Source organism: Amblyomma americanum, chromosome 1, assembly GCF_052857255.1.
Source record: "Amblyomma americanum isolate KBUSLIRL-KWMA chromosome 1, ASM5285725v1, whole genome shotgun sequence".
Classification (NCBI taxonomy): domain Eukaryota; kingdom Metazoa; phylum Arthropoda; class Arachnida; order Ixodida; family Ixodidae; genus Amblyomma; species Amblyomma americanum.
The window spans coordinates 460,728,847-460,751,357 of NC_135497.1; the positions used below are offsets into that span (position 1 = coordinate 460,728,847).

At 42.9% G+C, this 22,511-nt stretch overlaps 1 protein-coding gene across 5 annotated transcripts in view; it reads right to left on the minus strand.

Moving 5' to 3' along the window:
* Positions 1-10,037: 10,037 nt before the first annotated feature.
* LOC144116031 (uncharacterized) overlaps positions 10,038-22,511 on the minus strand; it is a 73,831-nt gene continuing 61,357 nt past the window's right edge. For 3 of the 5 annotated variants that reach the window (XM_077650691.1, XM_077650689.1, XM_077650693.1), the window contains 3 exons: positions 20,391-20,517; positions 17,254-17,391; positions 10,038-10,305 (listed from right to left, as the gene is read on the minus strand). The gene's annotated coding sequence lies outside the window, so the exon portion shown is untranslated. Of the gene's footprint in view, positions 10,306-12,118; positions 12,893-17,253; positions 17,392-20,390; positions 20,518-22,511 lie in introns of all 5 variants that reach the window. The other 2 variants (XM_077650692.1, XM_077650690.1) reach the window with 2 other exon arrangements.

Genomic DNA, 22,511 nt, shown 5'->3' on the forward strand with positions numbered 1-22,511 from the left:
GTGGAGAAGGTAACGACGGTGTTGCCAGGCATGAGGATGGAAGTGACGGGGCAGCAGCGTCATTTAAGGGGCATGACATCTGTAAGCTGTGGTCTCCAAGGCTTCATTCAGGAGCTTTCTCTATTAACTGTTGGTGTTAAGGGGACACACGGGTGAAAAAACAGCAATTTTCACCGAAAAATACCACTTTTGATATTCGCTTGTTTTATTATGTGCAAACCTTTTTCTTTGTTGTGCACCAATAGCAGCGCCAAATTTAGATAAAAAATTAGTAAAAGCTGCAACATAAGCATAGCCAGTGAGCGAAAAACTTGCACTATTCGCTACTTTCATCACAACAACTATTTTCTATAGCGGCGTTCCCTGCCGCTACGGTGCTATAGGCAGGTAAAGGAAACCTGCTTGTTTCAAACGCGCCCTTGTGTTTAGTAGCTTGAAGAAAAAAATGGAAATGTGTTTTTATGTCCCCAGAAGCTGCATCACCATTATCTCATTGAATAACTAGGGATGAATTTTCCTTTGTTTACCATTTGCATGCAACCTCCGTGCTTTTTATTGAAGTCACTCAAATATCACAATGATATTTCATATGGCTGTACTTTGCTATATATAGAATGCAGGGATACTATTTTTATTGCAATTTATGGTTGGGATTGGGAGACAAATTCATTCCAAATATTGTATTCCTATCAGTAAAAGACAATTTAAACACTAATAGTTTTAGAAACTGAAATTTCTGAAATATTGTACATAGTATTTGTCAGGTGCAGTTTGTATGCATTGCCAGAAACATGCCTTCATTTTCTATGAAAAGCTTTTGTGCTCACCACACCAGTCTGGTTTAAAATTCGTCAGATGATTAAAGGTTACCGGCAGCTGTGTTAAAATATCAGTGATGCCCTAGCACTGGAGCCCCAAGACTACTAGATGTTTCCATTGCATGCACTTAAGGGTGCTTGTGTAAAAATATCTCCATGCTGGCAGTGTTTATTGTTTGGCATAATGTGGCCACTGGTACTAATGATTTTGTCAAGAAGCCTTAGGCATGTTGCTTTTGAAGTGTTTCTTCATGCTGCCGACAACATTCAAAGCTTGGGAACTGAATGGTGTGTAGATTTGAAGTAGCTTTCATGCATGTAGAAAGGGAGCTTTGCCATCTGTTTTATTAGTATGGCACCAAGTTTCTGTTTCTGTGCACCTCTAGGGTTTTGATAACACATGTGCGTTATATTTTGCTTGTACCTATACTCTGTTTCATACATCAAGTGAAACACTGTGAAAGGTACGGAAGTCGTCCACTTGGAAATATGAATAGAGGAGTGTTACTCCATGCTTGTTTTGAGGCAAAGTGGTCTAAGACTCAAGAAAGTAACAGCATGTCAACAGCAATAAGAGCGCATTTAATCAAGCTCATGACGAATGTGTAATGTATTAAGCCTGAAGGCAAAGGATTTATTAGCTTTCGCTCCTTACAAGGAACACACTGCTTTTTTGACCGCGGATGTAGGCAGTACAAATAAGAGTGCTAGCTTTGGCACCATTGCACATGATGTATGCAACGGAGTATACTGGTGACTGAAGTGATCACAGTTACGCATTATTTAAAACGTTTTTCCTCCTTAGTCCTTGCAGTGGTTTAAGAGATGTACTCAACAGTTGCAAATGAACGGCATGAATTTAATTGCCTTAATGGCGGAAAGTCTCTTTATTTGCCTTGTTCAACAGATATTGGTGTGAAAAGAGAATGTAGGCAAATCTTGGTGATATTACTACTTTGTTAAATAATAATATTTCATATTAAAGCAATGGCATTTAGAGTTCTTTGTTTAAACTGGTAGCGCAATTTGGAGAGTGTGACAGATTTTTTACGTACATTTCAAAACCTGTGCCATACATTATGTTTGTATCTTTATATGTGTGCTCACATTTGTATACTCTGTTTATGGAGAGGATGCCTGAAAGAATAGGAAAGGTTGATTAGAACATGTTTGCAGTGTTTATGAAAAGGTCTTTACCATGAACAATGGCGTTTCTTGATCTTGCAAAGGTACTTTCATGTGCAGTGTTTGGCCTTTGAATTATGAGCGAGCAAGACTTCTAGACATGGTCTCACATCTACTGAGTCATGAAAAATTTTCCTTGCGTGATTTATGTACGGTTCTATTTGGATTCTAGTTTTTTGTTTGCTATCAATTGTTGGCCCAACCGTTCACTTTTTTTGGCGTGTGTTGTATGTTATTATGCTATTGTTTCTTCAAGAAGTAGATGTTGGAGGCAGTGCGGCTTGTGCTGCCATATACAGTATTGTACATCTTTATTTTGAAAACTTCAAAACATTTTCTCGCCTCAACTGCTGGCTCGTTTACAGTAAAAGTGAACACAGAACTTCTGTATTGTGATAACTTTTGTCTCATAGCAAGTTTTACAATCATACTTGATTCAGCCGCAAAGGATGCAACTCTATAATCGTCTGTGCTGAGATTGACGAACTGAAAGCTGCCAGCACCAGATTGCTGCAAAGGGCAGCATGGGCACAACCAAATGACCTGCGCAGCTTATATGACCACGGCCCCCTTCGCTTCGTGGTGCTTTCCTAAGCAAACAACAGATGGCGCAACTAGCGCCCTTTGGTGAAAACGTAGAGTTGGCAGATTTCGGTTCGTCGACTTCGAGGAAGAAGATTATGGGTTTCCATCATGTGTGGCTGAACCAGGTAGATACTGTTGACAAACTGGCTATGAAGCAAATGTTACTGCAATACCCAAGTTCTGTGCGCAGTTTCAACTGAAACGAGCCAGCGGTTGAGGCGAGAAAATTTTTAATAGTGTTCGCGATAAAGATGCACAATAATGTGTATTTTTGCGCGTGTGTATTAGTGAACAAAAATATTACCGGGGCTTAGAATATTGCCATGTAATCAACTCTTATTTTTGCAATAATAGTGTGTGACGGCGATCAGCAAGCTTAAAGCAAAAAGATTTGTTGATGATCTGGCTTTCACACACTCACTGGGACACCATTTATGTCAGAAATGTTAGAACTCCCGCTTAAAAGGCCTACAAAAGTAATTTTTCTGTCTTCATAGGTGCCCTCAGGTAAATCAGTAAAGCATATTCCTAATTACGAAACGTGCTTTTATGCATTGTGCAGGATCGGTCAGCACTGCAGGGACTGTGTGCGGCTCGCCTGCTGCAAAGAAATCAGATGGAGGCAGGCAAGGCTCCACAGCTGTTCACTCTAACTTCAAGGATCATCGCAGGACACACGCCAGGAGGCGCACTTTTAAGTGCGGAAGTTGCTACAAAACCTCTGCAAGCAAGTTCCACCTGGTGAACCACATTCATGCTCATGCAGGCATGAGACCGTTTAAGTGCTTGCATTGCAGCAAGAGCTTCACCCAGAAGGCTAATATGGTGAGGCATATTGCTGTCCACACAGGCGAGAAGCCATTCCAGTGCACTCATTGCAGCAATACCTTCAGAACGAATTATAACTTATCAGTCCACCAGCGAATCTATACAGGCGAGAGGCCATACCAATGCCCTCTGTGTCCAAGGGCTTTTGGGCAGAAGGTTCAGCTCGACCAGCACATGGGAAAACACGCGTAGTGGCAGATTGTGATTTAACTTCAACTTGAGCCTGCAATAAAGAACCTAAATACTGAATGACAAACTCCTGCAAACTTTCCACTGTTCGTTTAACCACTTACCTCTTTTGTAAGAATCCGGGATTGCACATGGGGATAGCCTTCACGCATTTAATCATTGACCAACATTGCTGCCATTTCATTTTCGTCTGGGGTCATCTTTAGATAGATGTGTTTCAACAAGGACTTTTTTGTGTTACTTTCTGTCATGCTCCTGCCATGTAAGAAAAGGTGTAAACTTTTGGGTTTACTTTTGCAGACAGTTGCAGACTTTTTATGCTTGTTAACAGAAGAGTGGTGTCAGAAAAGCACTGTGGTCATAAACATGTGTTCAATGAATCGTAAAGTTTCATTTTCGCATATAATGTGTGGGAACAATTTTTCACAAATTCAGAGATATGTGGAAATGAGGTGTTTACATTACGTTTATATAGGCTGCATTGCTGCGAGAAAACTAGGTAAGCAAAAATGAACTAGCGAAAACTAAATTACAAAATGGTTGTAATACTGAGTAAAAATTTTTCCTATGGCTAATATGACCATAAATCTGAGTTGGAAAATTGCACTCTGTTTCAAGCAGAAATGAACAAGCAGCAAAGAAAAATGAACACTGCCGCGTTCTTTCGCGATGCAAACCAACATTTTCAAACAAATTTCAACAAAGGGATTTTCTTTTCCTTGTCTAGTCTATCAGAATACTTGCTAGTCTATGTCAATTTCATAAAGCATCATTTCACCCCCAACTTAAAGATACGCTTTGAATAAGACATGGAACTCATGGCTTTTTCATGGTTGCTCTTTAAGGGGCTGTGAAAAGTGGTGTCGGCAAATGCGATGTACCTAGGATGCTAAATGATGCCGCTTCACAAATATCCTCCAGCGAAAATCTTTTAGATGCAATTTATGGAAGATTAGTTATCTGTAGTCAAAATTTGAATTTCCGCGTCTTTGCGCCTTTCTCTCTCTCATCACTTTTTGCACCCTGGAATGTCTGCGCTTCTTTACCGGGCCCTCGCACTCCCCCCTCCGCCGGGTGCCGACGCAAGCAAACCAATGGTATCAATTTGCTGCTGACGTAACGAGCGCTACGTGATCTAACGAGCATAGATTCTAACGTCACGAGCGAGGATTCGGGTAAAATTCCAGCACCGCAGATTGCCGCTAGGCGTGGAATTGGGAGTTCTAAAAATTGTATTGTAAGTTATATGCTTGCATTTGAGGTCTTGTACGCGGCTTGAACGCTTGTTGGCCTGTACTCTTCTTAATGTGAGCGTTTTATTGACAGCCTCAAACGCACTTTACAGGGACCCTGTAAGTGTAGCTCTGTATTCACTACAAATCATCCAACTGTAATGCATATTTATGCACATTACATGTTAGGTAAGGTTAAAAGGGATTTAACGTCCCAAAGCCACTCGGACTATGAGGGACGCCACAGTGAAGGGCTAACGAACTTTCGACCGCCTGGGGTTCTTCAACGTGTACTAACTCGGGCACCTACACATCGTTCTCTAGAATTTCGCCTCCATCGAAATTAGACCGCCGCGGCCGGGATAGAACCGGCATCTTACGGGCCAGCAGGAGAGCGCCATAACCACGGAGCCACCGCGGCAGCGTTGCACGCTACATATCAAAAGCAGGAAACTGTCCCATTCAAGAAGGGAGCACCGAGTGGTCTGCCACCTGGCTAAATTATGTGCTCACGAATTATTCGTGAACTGCCACTTCAGCTGAATTAATTCTCAAACTATTGAGCTTTCTAAATTATCTCAGTATTTGCACTCATGTGTTCAGGGATGTTCGTAGACTATCTAAAACCTTGGAAACTACCATTCAGAAATGCTCACAGCTGAGAGACATTACTACTAGTGCTATCATAGAGGCACGGCTTTGTACGGACATGGTGTCAATTGCGGGGCTGTTGAACTAGAAATGAAGTTCCTTGCTGCATACTGGAAATGTAATTGCTTAGTTTATGGTTTACAGGTGTTTAACTTTCCAAACCGACTCAGGCTATGAGAGACGCCCTAGGGGAGAGCTCCGAAAATTTCGACCACCTGGGGTTCTTTAAATTGCACTGAATTGCTTATCTAGTATTTTACTGTAAATAAAACTTCCTACTATGTCTGCAATACATTATTTCTAGATTAGTAGCCCAGTCTTTTCCTAACGATCTAGGATAGCTCACTGGCATTCATGGTTTTGGGGTCCTGGGGGCCTATGCTCGGGAATGCTTTCGTGGTGACCTGACAATGCGATCTGTGGGCACTACAGTAAACTAAAAAGCTCGTTAATTCTGACTTCAGGGCACTAGAAAATAGCCACTGAACCACAGATATCCGGGTAATGCCCAAAGATGGATTTCCAGATCTCCGTAGGACATCTTCCAAAATCCACGGGACGTGCTACGGGCATCCGTCAAATGGTCACACCACGAAAGAATTGGTCTCCGTGAAGACGTCCCATCAGTTTTCAATGGGTAGCTCACTTGTTGAATGAAACTCTTGCTACAATCAGTTACAATTTTAAAGTTATCTCATTTTCACAGCTTTTTGCTGCCAGTGTTCATGTAAAAAGATAAAACTTGGGATTACTAAAGTGAGGTTTGTTATATGCTTCAATCGATTATCAGCAATTTAAACTTGAAGGAGCCTGAGAGGATGTTCAAAGTGGGCAGAGTTTGAAATAATGGAAATCTTTTAATATACCTGATGTGGGCCGGACCAAACCTTCAGTTACAACAAAGTTAAACTTTGAAACAAGGAATTTAAAATTATATAGAGTGCACTTCATTTTAGTCTATGTGTTTAATAATAAGTTCATGGTTTTTATTTATTAGTTACTTTCCACTGCACCAGTGCTGGCTCGAACAGTCATACGATGCAATAGGTTTGCGAAGGTGCTTATAGTTGCCTCCTTTTTGTGCTTTCTCGGACTGCTAATACTATTTGTGAGGAACGCTAATCGAACATATAGGCCTTCAAATAAGTGGTTATTCTTTGTGGCTTATGCATGTAGAGTGGAATTGCTAGATATGAACATACAAGGATTTACATGCTATTGTGTCAATTTCAAGATTTACAGCCACCCTATGCATACATGTTTTGGTTGTCTCTGAGATCTAATCTTTGCAGCTTGTTTTTACAGTTAAGGACAGAGGTCTCCAAAAAACTGTGTTGGGTTTGCGCGTCAAGCATGCAGATACGATGCGTGCCTACGAGTGCCTGATCTAACTCCCACGAGTCAGAGGAAATGGGTCCCCAACTTACACCTGCACAAGCGTTGTCCCAAACTACTAGCAGAGAAGAGGCTCAGTTTGCGTCGTCACAACCTGCCCTCTAGATTGTGAGCAAAGTGACCCACTTAGGAGCTGGCAGTAATAACTGGCCGCAAGGGGTTGCTCGGGAACAGCAACGTGTGTCCCACAAGCTTCACTGGTGGCAGCACCTGCCGTCGCAGGGCGGTGACACCTTGTTTATTCGCTGCGCCATTGTGCCATGTATGATATAAGGATTCCCAGGGATCTGTGAATTACAGCAAAGCTGAGAGTTACCAGTTTTGCATATACGGACATTATCTCGTTAAGACTACTGCATCATACCCTTGAGGCAGAGCTTGTGTGTCCCCGCTTTTTTTTTGTATATATATATGCGCATAACCTTGGTTTACATCTTTCAACTGTCGCATACAGAACATCCCCTATAAATAGCCTCTATGTCGAAATCAATGAACCCTCGCTTGCAGGCAGAACTATGCTCACATGCAGATATGTCTTGAAAATCCGTTCACTCCCACAACATCTCTGCTGTCCCATGGTTACCAAGTGCACCTCCAGGGCACTGTTCAACAACAAACCCTAGTCAATCAGACCTTTAAATTACTTCTCTGCTTCGAGGATATTTGCAAAAACTTGGAAATATTAGATACCCTTCCTGAGGTCACTGCTCCCATGGTACTGCCTTCGCATTGTATTTGACATAACAGTAATACACTTTTGGAAAAAACAAACACCACACTAGCACCTATTACAGGAATACCAGGCACTGCAAGAATAATATACGAACTGCATATAATTTCATTCTGATGGTTCAAAAACGGCACAATATGTTGGAAGCGCGGTTGTACATGGAGACAGTAAGGCATCCTAACTGTGCATCCACTTTTACAACCGAATGTTATGCAGTCTCTATAACTGTAGAGAATAATAACAAAAACCCCTCACTAAGAACAGCATAATCTACACCGATTCACTTAGAACGATCGCGGCACTAAACTGAAAAATGCAGTCGAACCCCTACTAGGAAACATGCTACACAACATAGAATTCGAAATCAGGACACACGTACATATAATAAAGTTCTCCTGGGTGCCGAGCCATGTTTGAATAGATGGAAACGAAAGAGCCGGCCCGTGTGCTGCTGAAGCTCGCAGTCATGAAGTAAAAAAGTCAGCATACCTTTACAGACTGCATGAAAGTAATGCATAATAATCTGAAGACTAAATGGCAGACAATTTTGGATAATGAAATAATCAACAAGCTGCACTTTTATAGCTTGTCCTCAAAGAATGGAAGACCTGTACACACCAGAAAGTTTATAGAAGTTATTTTATGCCGCCTCCGCATAGGACACACGCACTTGACACTAGAGACGACCTCACTATAAATGACATTTTACGGTCTTGCTCGAAACTTGAAAACCTAGAAAAGTATTTTAGTCAATTTTATAATGAACACATCTCTTTTCATCCATTCCAGCCCTTTGGAGATCATTTTCTATATCCTGTGTTTGGCACGTGATAGTGCTAGATGCTTATGCACCACTAAACCAAACACAACACAAAACACATGGTCAGAGCTAAAGAGAACAAGAGCATCACAGGTTTCAGTGGTGCATATGAGATCTTTATTAACTCTCACCCTCCTCCCCTCCTAACTCGTGCTCTCCTTTTCCCCCTTTCATTTATTATCGTTTATTCTTACGTACTTTTCCCCTCATCTATGTGTCACCTGCTACCATTTCTCATTAGCCCTTTGCTTTCGCACTCCCTTCCCCCCTCACATCCTTTGACTTTGTTCCTGCATTTTTTCGCATGTTCTTCACTTCCAGGTATTCCAACTTCATGCTCATTTGGTTTCTAGTTTATTCAGGCCAGCACAAACAGTCATACCATGCCACCAGTCGCAGCTCCACTTGTGGGCGCACAGCCCTTTAATCACATGTCCACTATCTCTCCGCACTTCTCACCCCTTGGGTTCCTTTCTACAGAGCTAGTGCATTTCTTTTCACTACTTTGCAGCTCAACGGCTTAATCCTGTTGCGCAGCCATCATGCCTGGACAAGGTTCACGCCTCCCATCCTAACAGCCTTCCCACTTCACGCCATCCCCCTCACTTGGTCTTCCTCCTCTAAGCGAAGGCCCTATGTAAACACCGCCAATGATGAAGCTTTGCTCAGGCAAAGACAAGTCCTTTTGTCGAAACGTTGGCAAGCCCTCTGAGGCTTCCCCCTTACTTTTTCGCTTTGAATGTGCTTTGTATATGTCACTTTGCTAGTGTGAAGGAAGTGCTGAGTGCACTCTTTGTATCTTATGTGAAGGCTATGCATTGTCACCATAGAGATTCGGAAATGTGAGGCAGCTGATGCGGAGACTTGGTTTATTAGTTGGATGTCATGAAATACTGTGACTTTTTGGAGCACAAAAATGTAATTTAACACTTTGATGGACTGGTGAGAAAGTAATGGCTCACCAGGTATGTGTTGTCTGTGTGAAAAAAGTGCTCAGTTATCTTTATTTTGTACGTCTTTGTGCCTAATGTCTTGTGTGAGTATTCCTCCACAGATGTGCTGAATTTTGAATTGTCTAGTGTCTTAATCATACTGTGCCATTTTTTGAGAGAGTGACAACAAGAGCTAAAAGTATAGCAATGAGAACCGAAGAGGAAAAATATTCAGGCACAATTTGTGATGTTGGCATTGAAAGGCCAGTGGCATTGAATGGTTCCTCTAAACTTTACGTAATGTCTTGTGTAGTTCTTTGTCTATTGTAACACAGGATTCCTTCACACATCTTGTTCTCATTGTTGGAAGCATTGTAGCAGCTTGAAAACTACTACTCTGTCGGACATTTATTATTAATGGAAAATAGCTGAAATATTCTAGTTAATGCAGCCCTTCTCCAAATTTCTTGTCATCTTGCAGTGCCATATTTGTGTTTTTCCATTGCCTAATATAAACATTGCTTTTGTCAGTGATAAGTGTAAGTAAAGCAAATTGAGTGAATGCAGTACAGATGCATTATATGTTTTTAAATAAACCAAAAGTGTATTATTTGGGAAAGTGTTTAAAATTGCAGATTTTCAAAAACGACACAAGAGGAAAATACAAAGGTATTCGATGACATATTTGGCAAGCCTTCTTAGCACTTGGTGGTGCAGGCTGAAGAGGTTTATTTTTGCTTGTAGACTTGTCCACATTTACATTAACCGGACTGCAGTGGTGGCCAAGTGGTTGAGCATCCGCCTCGCAAGCTGTAGGTGCGGGGTTCTAGCCCCGTGCCGCCGGGTTCCCATCGGTGATACAATGGGTACAAGCTTTCCCCTGCTCTGGTGCTCGGCTTATTTCGGGCGAAATGCTTGGAAAACGGGTCCTTTACGCCACCTTGAGAAAAAGAAAAATACCTTGTGTAATTGCACTCTTTGGCCTTAGATGTCCTTGCGCCATAAAAATCCATCATCATCATCACATTTACATTAACCTTAACGCTAACTTTTCCAACGTGTGTGGTGCAACAACAGCAAGAGTTGAAATAGCCAGGGCTTTTTGCTGTCACCATCGTTTTTGATGCTCTGCCTCCTTGCAGTGTTGCATTGCAGAAAATCTGCTGTACAACAGTGCTTGGTCAGTAATCAAATGGTATGATCAGAATTTAGGAAAATAATGAATAGCATTACCAGTTTCTTATCTGGTAATGTAATAAGGAGTAGAAAAAAGTGGGGCCATTGAATTGTACATGGTTTTGAGCATATGAACTAGAAATCAATGAAGGAAATTAATCTATTTCATTGTTTGGGGGAGGGAGATCAAAATTTATCTTAATGGTCACCTTAAAGGGACCCAGAAAGGGGGTCTCAATAAAGATGCAATATGTCTGGGATGTTAAAAGACGACGGTTCATAATTATCCCCCAGCAATGCGTTTTGTGGAAGCTGAGTTATGTGCAGACAAAATTTGAACTTCTGCATCTTTGCACTTTTCCCTCTCTCGCACGCCAAAACGGCGGCGCTCCTCTGCCAGCCCCACACACACGGCCCCTCCCCTACCTCCGCTGCCTGCGGCGCACACGGAGTGGCCTCGGCCGCCGTAGTGCGCGACGTCTGAAAGAGTGGCGCTGTGAACCAATGATAACCCCGGCTGCTGACGTCATTTTGTAAGATGTGACGTCGTCTGCCAGGTTTTCGTGCAAAAAGCCGGAACCGCGTGTCGCAGCGAGGTGCGAAAGCGGGAATTTTAAAAAATGTATTATAAATTTCCCGCCCGCTTCCGAGGTCTCGTACGCGGCATGGGCGCTCGGTGGCCTGTACTCTACATAGTGCAAGCATTTTAAAGCCAAGCTCAAACACCCCTTTCTGTGGTCCTTTAAGGGTCACAGGAACTTTTATGTAGTTGGGAGCATAAGAGTTTGTGCGTAAGGGCAGTTTTTAATAGATGCATTCCTTGAGGCCAGTCTACGCAGCACAGTTATCTGAACAAGTACAAGCATTGCAATAATCCAGTTTCTTTCGTGATACTGATTTATCACTGGTGCCCCAATTTGTATGAAAACATCAGAATTAATTCCTTTGTCCCTTGCTGGTGCATTTTTCGTTTCCACTGATGTCTTAATCTTTTCACACTTAGTGTTTGTGGGTAAAGTGTAAAAGAGAAAAGTGCATAAATACTTATGAGTAGAACATTTTTTCACTGATGAAATATCTTTTTTTCAGATTGTAAGCCTTTGTGACATAGTTGATGAAGTGCAAGTCTCCACTACTATTCTGTGCATCACTTGTGGCCAAGCCATTCCTCCTTTTTCACTACAGTGCAATGTTTTCGAGAGTGTGTCTTCTTTTGTTGTCATGTGCATTTTTGTCATGTGCTTTTGTTTTTATGTGCATTTTCACATTTGCTTACCATTGTTACAAAACTAAGGCAAGATTGTTTTGCACTTGAGGTTTTCTTGGGACAGTTTGCCAACTCTCCGATTTGATGTGTTGTTATCGCACATATCGCTCGTGACTTTTCTCAGATTTGTCTCGTCCTATGGATTCTCATACAGGAAAAGCTCGGGAGTTTATTAATTCAAACTGTATGCCTTAATCTATTTGTGCTCTATTGACGACTACATATAAAATTGCTCAATACTTCAAATATGAATTGATTCTGCTATTGTTTATTATAACCTTGTGGGCACACAATCACTACAGTAGCATACCAATGAGGTTCGAGCCACTCTTTGCAGTTGTGGAGAAGGTAACGACGGTGTTGCGAGGCTTGAGGATGTGAGTGACGGGGCAGCAGCGTCATTTAAGGGGCATGACATCTGTCAGCTGTGGTATCCAAGGCTTCATTCAGGAGCTTTCTCTACTAGCTGTTGGTGTTAAGGGGACACACAGGTGAAAAAAGAGCAATTTTCACCGGAAAATACCACTTTTGATATTTGCTTGTTTTACTAAGTGCAAACCTTTTTCTTTGTTGTGCACCAATAACAGCGCCAAATTTAGATGAAAAATTAGTAAAAGCTGCAACATAAGCATGGCCAGTGAGCGAAAAAGTAGCACTATTTGGTACTTTCACCACAACAACTGTGCAACCCTGTGCAAACCACTGTGCATCCCTTGAAATGTGTGCTCCACGGCCCAATATGCACATAACTAGAGAGGAACTCAAACGTGACAGCCTAGGTGTGACTGCAGTCGGCGTACAACACTTTCGCTATACTAAGACACTGATACCAATACTTCAATCATGTTGCTTTGTGCTAGTGTTACCAGCAAGCGACCGCATTAAATGTCCCCACTCCAGAGTCAACGTCCTTAAGAACCAAATGTTTACGGACCTCTGATGGCCTGTAACACGCAAAGAATACATCCAAAAGACCACACGTCAACCTCGAAGCTGTGCCTCGTTTTTGCCAACACCTCGGGGGCGATGTAGTTCGGCGTTTCACACAGGGTCTTCCTACGATCGCCGCCGCTGTTCACCCGAGCTGCGAAACCAAAGCAAGCTACATTGAGCTGCATGTCTTCATTCAGCAGCAAATCACTCAACTTGAGATCAAGAAGAATTAGCTGCTGTTGCACACGGTAATTCTGGTTCTTAAGAGTTGTTTGCGATAAAAGCTGAATTATGCAGCAAGGGCATTTTTGAACCTCACATGGTGGATTGTTCCCCCGTCACTTAGAGCAAACGAAGCAGTCCTCAACAAACAAATCGACAATTTTTTCTGTTTTGTAAGCGTCGAACTTATTCATGCCATCAATATTTTCGCTTACTCGCTATGGCAATGAACAGCTCCAAGCATTGAGTATATACATTTCGGACACAAATCGAACCTATATTTTAAACGGTTATCTGGCTATCATGTTTACAACATAGAGCCAAAACCCTTAAAATCAGCAAACGATTACCGCGATGCGGTGCTAGTTATGCTTCCACATCTGGGAAAAGGTGTTGCATTTATACAACCACATCACATGCAGCTTTCGCCGGGTTGAACAATTTACACAGCATAGCGTACACATTGCACAATTCTTCCACGAATGTACAAAGTGAATCATATTATTGCTGCACGAACGTGATAGTTTACTGCATATCTCCAAACGAATTTCCTGCATAGCGAGTGTGGACAGTACACTACGATCAAATATCAAAGATACTCTTCCATCGCATCGTCTTCGGTCCTCACACTTTCGCTTATGCTGCACTGGTACGGTAGCAGTGTTTAGGTTACAATTTTATTCGTGCATATCCCTGGACACAGGCGTGTTAATAAAATTGTACATAATGGAATAGTCTGAAACCCACTGCTTCTAATTTTTTAGTTAAATATTCACACTAACTGCAGTAAATAAAAGTTCACGAATATTAGTCGATTACACAGGTAACGGTGTCATTTTTCTCAGTGTCCGCCTAGCCGCATAACCCATTTACAGTTATGACTTGTTCACTGCTCTTGATATTCTTCTTAAATATGTAAAGCCCACTTTTGAACCCCCAGTATATTCCTGTGTGTGTTTGCTTTTTGCGACTGTGAGTCACAGTAACGTCGCATACAGAAGGGAAGGTGAACCAGGTGCCAGTGGGTTGGGTCTCTGTTCAAAGAGGCATGTGTGCTCAGGGTACCAAATTTTTGACAGTCTTCTCCAAAGAGATTGAGGCGTGTTTCAGAGGCATAGCCAGGGGGTTGGCTTATGGGGCTTCAGCACCCCCCCCCCCCCCCCACACCGAATTGTTTTCGTACTGTCATGCACTCCCGAAGAAAAGGATAAGGGGCGCCAGAATCATGCTGCATTTCATCCACAATATGTGTTTAACGCTCGAAAGGACATTTTGGAGCAGACGTTACGAACTTGGGCTGGATCTCGTGGCAACACCCGTGCATCTGGAGTAATGTAACGTAAACAGCCTCATCCGAGCACCAAGTTAAAAGGCCATCTCGATGATGAGCAGGCTCTTCGCGGCATCTCGTGGCGGCAGTGGAGTCTACAGAGCATATGGATTTCAATTCTGAAACTTTATGGATATATACTTCTCACAAACTTTGTCGTTTAGAAAGGGAAGCAGCAAAAACCAATGCCGGAAAATGTATATCTGTTCATTACTTTCAAAACCACAGAACTTTTTGCTCTTTATTGTAACAGTTAGCATCACGATCAAAGTTATGCGAATACGAAAATTACGAGGACATCAATGGCCCATTTTGACCTACGTTGCTCATTGAAGTTCCGGCCAACGCGACGTTCTCAACACACACGGATATTGGGCACTTCGACTTGCCAAATCATCTGTGGCTTTCATTTGTCCTTTTCTTTCCTTTTTATCATCTCCTTTTATTTATTTTCTGAACCAAAGCAATATCATTCCTGAATTTCGGGTGTAGAATAATTGTTGCTGCTGTGCAAGCAGCTAAAATATACATTTAAGTATCGATTACAGCATTCTGCTGCTATTCTATGCATATGCTGCTGTCACGAACGCAGCATGGCCGAAATACATCATTATTTTGTTCTTACCGGGATCGTCTATTTTTCTATACGTAGTAAAGTGTACTATCTCTCATTGCGAGATATGTAGATTTATTGGAGACTTATAGATATATTTAAATATATTTTTGCGAGGTTTCTTATATACCTGCGGTGATCTTTGTTTCCAGTGACTTTTTTGCCCTTTATAAAGCTGTATCTTTGCAATTGTGATATTTTATTGTATGTTCACATTTCTAATATATATTGCAGAAATCCTACTTTTTGTATGGGCTCTCTGTGGCGACTATAAATTCGGTGCAATTACCATACTCAACCGCTGGCAGCTGCGCCTGAACGACACAATTGAACGAAGCAAAACGTCAGTGAACGAACGTCATTGACAATTTTTCCCTGGCTGTTGCATATGTCCAAATTGTAAACCAAGGTACTTGAAGGACAAATATTTGCTAACATATATTTCCTGAACTTGTTCTTTTCATGGTCTTCATTTTTCAAATTAGCGGCATACACTGCCTTCGTGGTTTCGAACTGATATATTTCTGAACTTACTGTTTTCTTTACTTGCTGAATAGACACTAAACATATAAGCTTCGATATCAGTTACTTCTGCCACAATTTTAGAATATAAGAATATATTATTTTATGAAAAAATACATATTTTACTTGTCTTGAGAGTGCATCGTGTAATACACAACAGCATTGGCAATGTCAGTGCAGTTAATGTTTTTGATCCCTCGACTAATTCTATGAGGATACCACGCTGAAACGCGCATTTCCTTCGCTAATAATGGTAACAAAGCCCTGCTCGCAAAACGTGAGCCTCCACGTGCAATCCGGGAGGCTTCTAAGTTCAAGTTACCTTTTTAGCTGTTCGAGATGTGTTACCAGGCTCATCAAGCACCAGTGAGTATCTCACAGCGCAGTGTACCACAGTGTAATGACATGACGCCCAACTTTTCTCTCGAACTTGTTACCTTCAAAATAGTGCCCCTCAGATTTACACGTGCAGTTGTTCACCCTTTTCCAATTTTAACTGCGTGGAAACTTATAAGCAGTGCCGCTCACAGCTTTTTTAAGTGAAATTTGGTGAAGGATGAGTGCCTTGCTCCCAGAATGCTGCTTTCTTTCTGATTATCATCACACTTTAGATATCTGCTTTTCTCATTCAAAGAAGGATATCCGACATAATGGGAGAGAGCTTCGTTCACGTACTGCTTGCTGACAAACAATTCATGTTCTATTTTGTTGTCTTTTCAATGTGGTTGGCGATGCTTACATAGCCATGTGCTACCTGATGTTTGTGTCTGTTAGTCAGCTTCCTTCTGACATCTACCCTATAGTTAATACATAAAAATCATGAACATACCACGAGTGTTTTTGCGTGTGTAAAAAGAATACTTTCTGTTCCACCATCTTGAGATATATCTCCGCTAACAAATTGTGCTCATTCCCCTCTAATAGCATGAACAGCACTGCTAACGGCAGAAGGTTTTTATACCTCCTTTAGACCTCCATTCAAGCTATCCAGGCGCATAACGCTCAAGTCACGCAATGCTGTAGTGCCGCCATAACTTTCGAGGACCGCGTTTTAATCATACATTGTAATCACGTGCTTTAATCACGCAGTTCAAAAATTTGAAGAATGATTTGCTGTGCAGCATGGCTGACTGCTTCCTCCGACATTTATTTTGTTGCTGCTTGGATCTCATACGCTTCGGCTTATTTTTTCAGACTGTGAAAGAAATAAGCCATGCACTACACAGAGATTACAAAGTCCGGCTCTTGAGAAGGGGTGAGAGGGGGAGATAAGCTTTTTTTTAATCCTGTGTGTTTTCTTTTGTTGTAGTTGCAAATCTAGTGGTGTTGGATTTCCTTGCTCGGAGTATTTAACAAAGCTCAGGTAGTAGCCCTTGCCACATTTAGTGAGATGTTCCGAGTTTTATTTGCATTCATATGCAAACTGCACTGCACTGAGGCTGATTGAAATTAGTAAGCGAGTGCTTAATAAAACCGGCAGTTAGGCTCTATGCGGATGCAAGATGGAACAAACGAGGAGCATATCGAAAGCTTCAAAAAAAGCACCAGGGCCCCGCATATCCATTCAGTGCATAGAATCTGAACGTTCATTTTGGGCAATTATTCTGGTATTTTAATGTTGGGGCATAACGTGTTATTATATGCCTATTTTTGGAGTAATACTGGTATTTTTACGCCAACAGGAGGCATAGAACCACTGCTGCAACGATGGAAATGTCCTAAGGGGCGTCTATTGTCCGATTCAAGCAAGCGAGTCACACATACCAGAACTCCAACATGAAGTCACAATTTAAGTGAATCACAGAATTTATGACAAAAGGCTCACGTGAGCATACTCCAGCGAAGAGCTCCACCGCAGCACACCAGTGACATCGTCGCTGGACTCGACGTTTCTGGCATTTTTGGCGTCGTGTGGCTCCAGGACCAGCGCATAACCCTGCCCTGGCCGGTATTTCAAAAGGCCCTGGAATGCACAGAATGGGTAGGGGAGCAGATGATGCAGCAGTCCTTTTGTCACACTATTTCTGGAGCCCACGTGACCAGGTTTGCTGCTCCTCCTTGGGAGTTGCGCCATAATGCACCCCAGCACTCAGAAACCAAAACCGATACAGCTCAGTTAAAATAATTTGATTATAAATTATCATTCATATATATGAATCGTGCTGCACATATCATTTGTTGGGGCAATATGCAATGTTTGAAGCTAACAGCATGCCAACGAAAAAAGTTTCGTCTCCACCACTTTGTGCACTGAAGTTGCATGCTCATTGAGTGCTATTTGCAGATTTTTCAGAGAAGCCTCGTTCAAGGGCAGTTGGAACATTTTTTTTCTTGTGAGAAATAGGCGAAATTCAAAGGTGCAAATGCATGAAGCTTGAATGTAAAGTATCCACTGTGAAGGACCGACTCTCAAACCACATCAAATTTTGCTGCTAACATAATCTACAACCACACAGAATCCAGTTACGCTCAGCACTTCAGAAACTCACTTCTACGCAAGTTTGACAGAGATACTGAGGTATGGTGAAGAATAATTTCAATATGCAATGGCAAAAGAAAAGCCCCAAAAACCTTATCGGACAATATGCAGCCAACTAGTAAGAAGAAAAGTGTCATGAATGTGTACAGTGGAATGATCACATGATATTAAAAGTCATTGCCTGTTTGCACAAAGTGGAACAATTAAACACCACCAGGTGCCACTTTCTCCCCACTGGCGATAAATATAAAGACCTAGCGGTTGATAAAGAGTGTTCATCCAGCTCACTAATGGCATTCATGATGATATGCAACAATATGCCGCCTAGATATGCGGTACAGGGTGGGGGAGAGAGTACACTGTGAGAGATGTGTTGGGCACTTACATGAGCCCGAAAAAATCGGGTCGAGCAGACATGTCAGCTTGAAAACCGCCTGTCGGGCTCATGTAACATTAGGCTGTCTGGCTAAGCGACCGTCGGTTCGGGCTGAGCCAGCCCGGCTGCAAGGGCTACAGGTTGACTCAGCCGGATCTGCCTGGCACGGTGCATGTGAACGCTGACAAGGTAAAAGGAAATATTAGAGTATGGGCCCTCATGACTTGGGGCCCCTTATTCCAAGCTGCTCTAAGCTGCCCTGCAAGTAATGAAAAGCTCTTTTGTGGAGGCTAAATTATGCCAAATGAGGTTCTGCTTCGAACGAGTGTGTTTTAGTGCGCTAGCACTTATAGCCATTCACCACATTTAGTGGCAAGCACTCGCGCGCGTGTGTGTGTGTGTGTGCGCGTGTGCGTGCGTGCTTGCGCGTGCGTGTGTGCATGTGAAGCCGGTTTCGTGGCAGGCTGCTCAGCTGCCCACTTAGTGGTGGGCAGGCAAGCAGCGTGCCCATATTGCTAGACAGCAAATTGATTAATCGTGAGGGGCTGATCGGAAAGAGCAAACTGAATTGCAACCCTACCGTAGGAATCCAAGTCCCACTGATGGCAGCCCCTGCCATAGAAGGGCAGTGGTGCATCGCTTGAGTGCTCCACTACTGCACCAGGAGTGATAGAGTCCCAGAAATCTATGAATGTAGATAATGACCAATTCCGAATATATGGACATTAACGCATTACCACTATCTGAACAACTGCTATTCACGAACTCTGGATCTGAACGCCGGAACCAAAAGAAAGAGTGACCTGCTAGTGCAACTAAGTCACATTGGCCCAACTATGCAAATCGGCCATCATTTTTTCAAGCGAAAAGCTTCACTACGTTAGATAGAGCAGTCATCGCGTAGGTTGCAGAATCACCTCGAACGACCTTGAGCCCAACCAAATTAGCAGTGTATGATCATATGTGTTATTGATGGTGTCGAACCCTCGTCCCCTGGCCTTGACCCACGACCATTAGTTCACTTTTGACTACTGACCTTGTGGGGACATGCCCTGCAGCCCCCTGTGTTTGCTTTCTTGCTAGGCACCGTGCAGGAGCTGTCTCACCCCGAGGATGAGCGCATTCCCTTGTCAGGTACATTAACTGGCAAGAGAGGGCGCCAGCGTCCTGCGCGGGAAACTGCTGAAGCCCACGCGCGGGAGATGGTTCTTCGGCTGGGATCGTCGGCCCGAGCGGACATGTCGCTCGCGTCTCCGCTCTTCGTCGGAGGGGCGAGGAAGCGACGGGGAGACAGGCTCCCATACTCGTCCCGTCCGGCCTTCGGAGTATATATATCTTGCCCTAGCGTGGGAGAACATTCGCTCGGAAACCTCGCTGGTGAGTCGGACGACCTTGATTCATTAGCGTAGCTTGTTGCTAGCTGGCGTTATTGTTGCTGTAGCAATAAATGCCTGTTTATGTCAGCCAGTGTGTCGTTCGTATGTTCCCTCAGAGCAAGGCCCGCCGTGGTCGGCGAGCGCTCGGAAGCGTACACGATCACGGGGTGGGGTCTGGGCGGCTTTGACTGTGTCAGCCGCGATTGAGTGGGGAGAACATACTTATCTCCCCAAATCAAACCTTACAACCTTAAGAACATCCGGTCATGTGAAGCCGCTTGATGACATCTGATGGGGTGTCCTAAGACCATGTGGTACCATGTCATGGCCAAGTGGTCGTGTGGGTATCTAAAGAACGGCTGTAGCATCAGTGCAGCAGACCTGCCTGGGACGAGCAACAGTCACTTAGCAAGCATGCTTTCTTTTCACTGAATTCATGGGTTAGCCAAGTTAAACCACGGCCAATTTTTTACCACTGTGCATCCCTTGAAATGTGTGTTCAACGGCCCAATATGAATATAACTAGAGAGGAACTGAAACGTGACAGCCATGGAGTGATTGCGGTGGGTCTTATAACACTACCGCTATACTAAGACACTGATACCAATGCTTCAGTCATGCTGCTTTGTGCAAATGTTACCGGCAAGCGGCCGCATGAAATGTCTCCACTCCCGAGTCGACTTCCATAAGAACCAAATGTTTGCGGACCTCTGATGTCCTGTAACACTCACAGAACACAGCCGTTAGACCACACGTCGGCCTCGAAGCTGTGCCTATTTTTTGCCAATACCTCGGGGGCAATGTAGATGGGCGTTTCACACAGGGTCTTCCTTCAAAAGCCACCACTCTTCTCCCGGGCTGCGAAACCAAAGTAAGCCACCTTGAGCTGCAAGTCTTCATCCAGCAGCAAATCACTCACATTGAGATCACAATTAATTAGCTGCTGCTGCACACGGTACTTCTGGTTCTTAAAAGTTGTTTGTGATAAAAGCTGAATTACGCCGCAAGGCTATTTTTAAACCTCACATGGTGGATTGTTCCGTCACTTAGAGCAAACGGAGCAGTCTCCAACCAAAAAATTGTCATTTTTTACAGTTTTGTAAGCCTCGAACTTATTCATGCCATCATTATTCTCGCCTACTCGCTATGGCATTGAACAGCTCCAATCATAGAGTATATGCATTTCGGACCCAAATCGAACATATTTTTCAAACGGTTATCTGGCTATCATGTTTACATTATACAACCAAAACCCTTAAAATCAGCAAAAGCTTACCGCAATGCAGTGCTAGTTATGCTTTCACGTCTGGGAAAGGTGTTGCATTTATAGAACCACATCACATGCAGCTTTCGCCGGGTTGAACAATTTACACAGCATAGCGTAAACACTGCACAATTCTTCCACGAATGTACAAAGTGAATCATTTTATTACTGCACGAACGTGAAAGTTTACTGAATATCTCCAAACCAATTCACCGCATAGCGAGTGTGGACAGTACATCACGATCAAACATCACACACTCTTCCTTCGCATCGTCTTCGGTCCTCACTTTTGCTTATGCTGCACTGGTACGGTAGCAGTGTTTAGGTTACAATTTTATTCGTGCATAACCCTGAACACCGGCATGTTACTAAAACTGTACTTAATGGAATAGTCTGAATCCCACTGCTTCTAATTTTCTAGGTAAATATGCCCACTAACTGCAGTAAATAAAAGTTCACGAATATTTGTTGATTACACAGCTAATGGTGTCATTTTTCTGTGTGTCCACCTGGCCGCATAACCCATTTACAGTTATGACTTGTTCACTGCTCTTGATATTCTTTTTAAGTATGTAAAGCCCACTTTTGAACCCCCAGTATATTCCTGTGTGTGTTTGCTTTTTGCAACTGTGGGTCACAGGAACATCCCATACAGAAAGGAAGGTGTACCAGGTGCCAGTGGGTTGGGTCTCTCGGCAATGTGAGACATGTGCTGAGGGTACCAAATTTTTGACATTCTTCTCTAAAGAGGTCGAGGCGTGTATCAGAGGCATAGCCAGGGGGTTGGCTTATGGGCTTCAGCGCCCCCTCCACAGAATTGTTTTCGTACTGTCATGCACTCCCGAAGAAAAGGATCGGGGGTGCTGGAATCATGCTGCAGTTTGTCTACAATATGTGTTTAACGCTCGAAAGGACATTTTGGAGCAGACATTGTGAACGTGGGCTGGATCTCATGGCAACACCCGTGCATCAGGAGTAATGAAACACAAATAGCCCCATCCCAGCTCCAAGCTTAAAGGCCATCTCGATGATGAGCAGGCCCTTCGCGGCATCTCGTGGTGGCCATGGAGTCTACAGAGCATATGGATTTCAATTCTGAAACTTTATGGATATATATTTCTCACAAACGTTTTCCTTTAGATAGCAAAGCAGCAAAAAACCAATGCAAGTAAAAAGCTCTGTTTCTTCAGGTCCATAAATGCTAATTAGGAAAACATATGTCTGTTCATTACTTTTAAAACCACAGAACTTTTTGCTCTTTATTGTAACAGTTAGCATCATGATCAAAGTTATGCGAATACGAAAATTACGAGGACATCAATAGCCTATTTTGACCTACGTTGCTCATTGAAATTCTAGCCAACGCAACGTTCCCAACACACACGGATATTGGGTACTTCGACTTGCCAAATCATCTGTGACTTTCATTTGCCTTTTTCTTTTTATTATCTCCTTTTACTTCTTTTTGAACCAAAGCAATACCATTCTTAAATTTTGAGTGCTGAATAATTGTTGCTACTGTGCAGGCAGCTAAAATATACATTTTAGTATCGATTACGGCATTCTGCATCTATTCTACGCACATGCT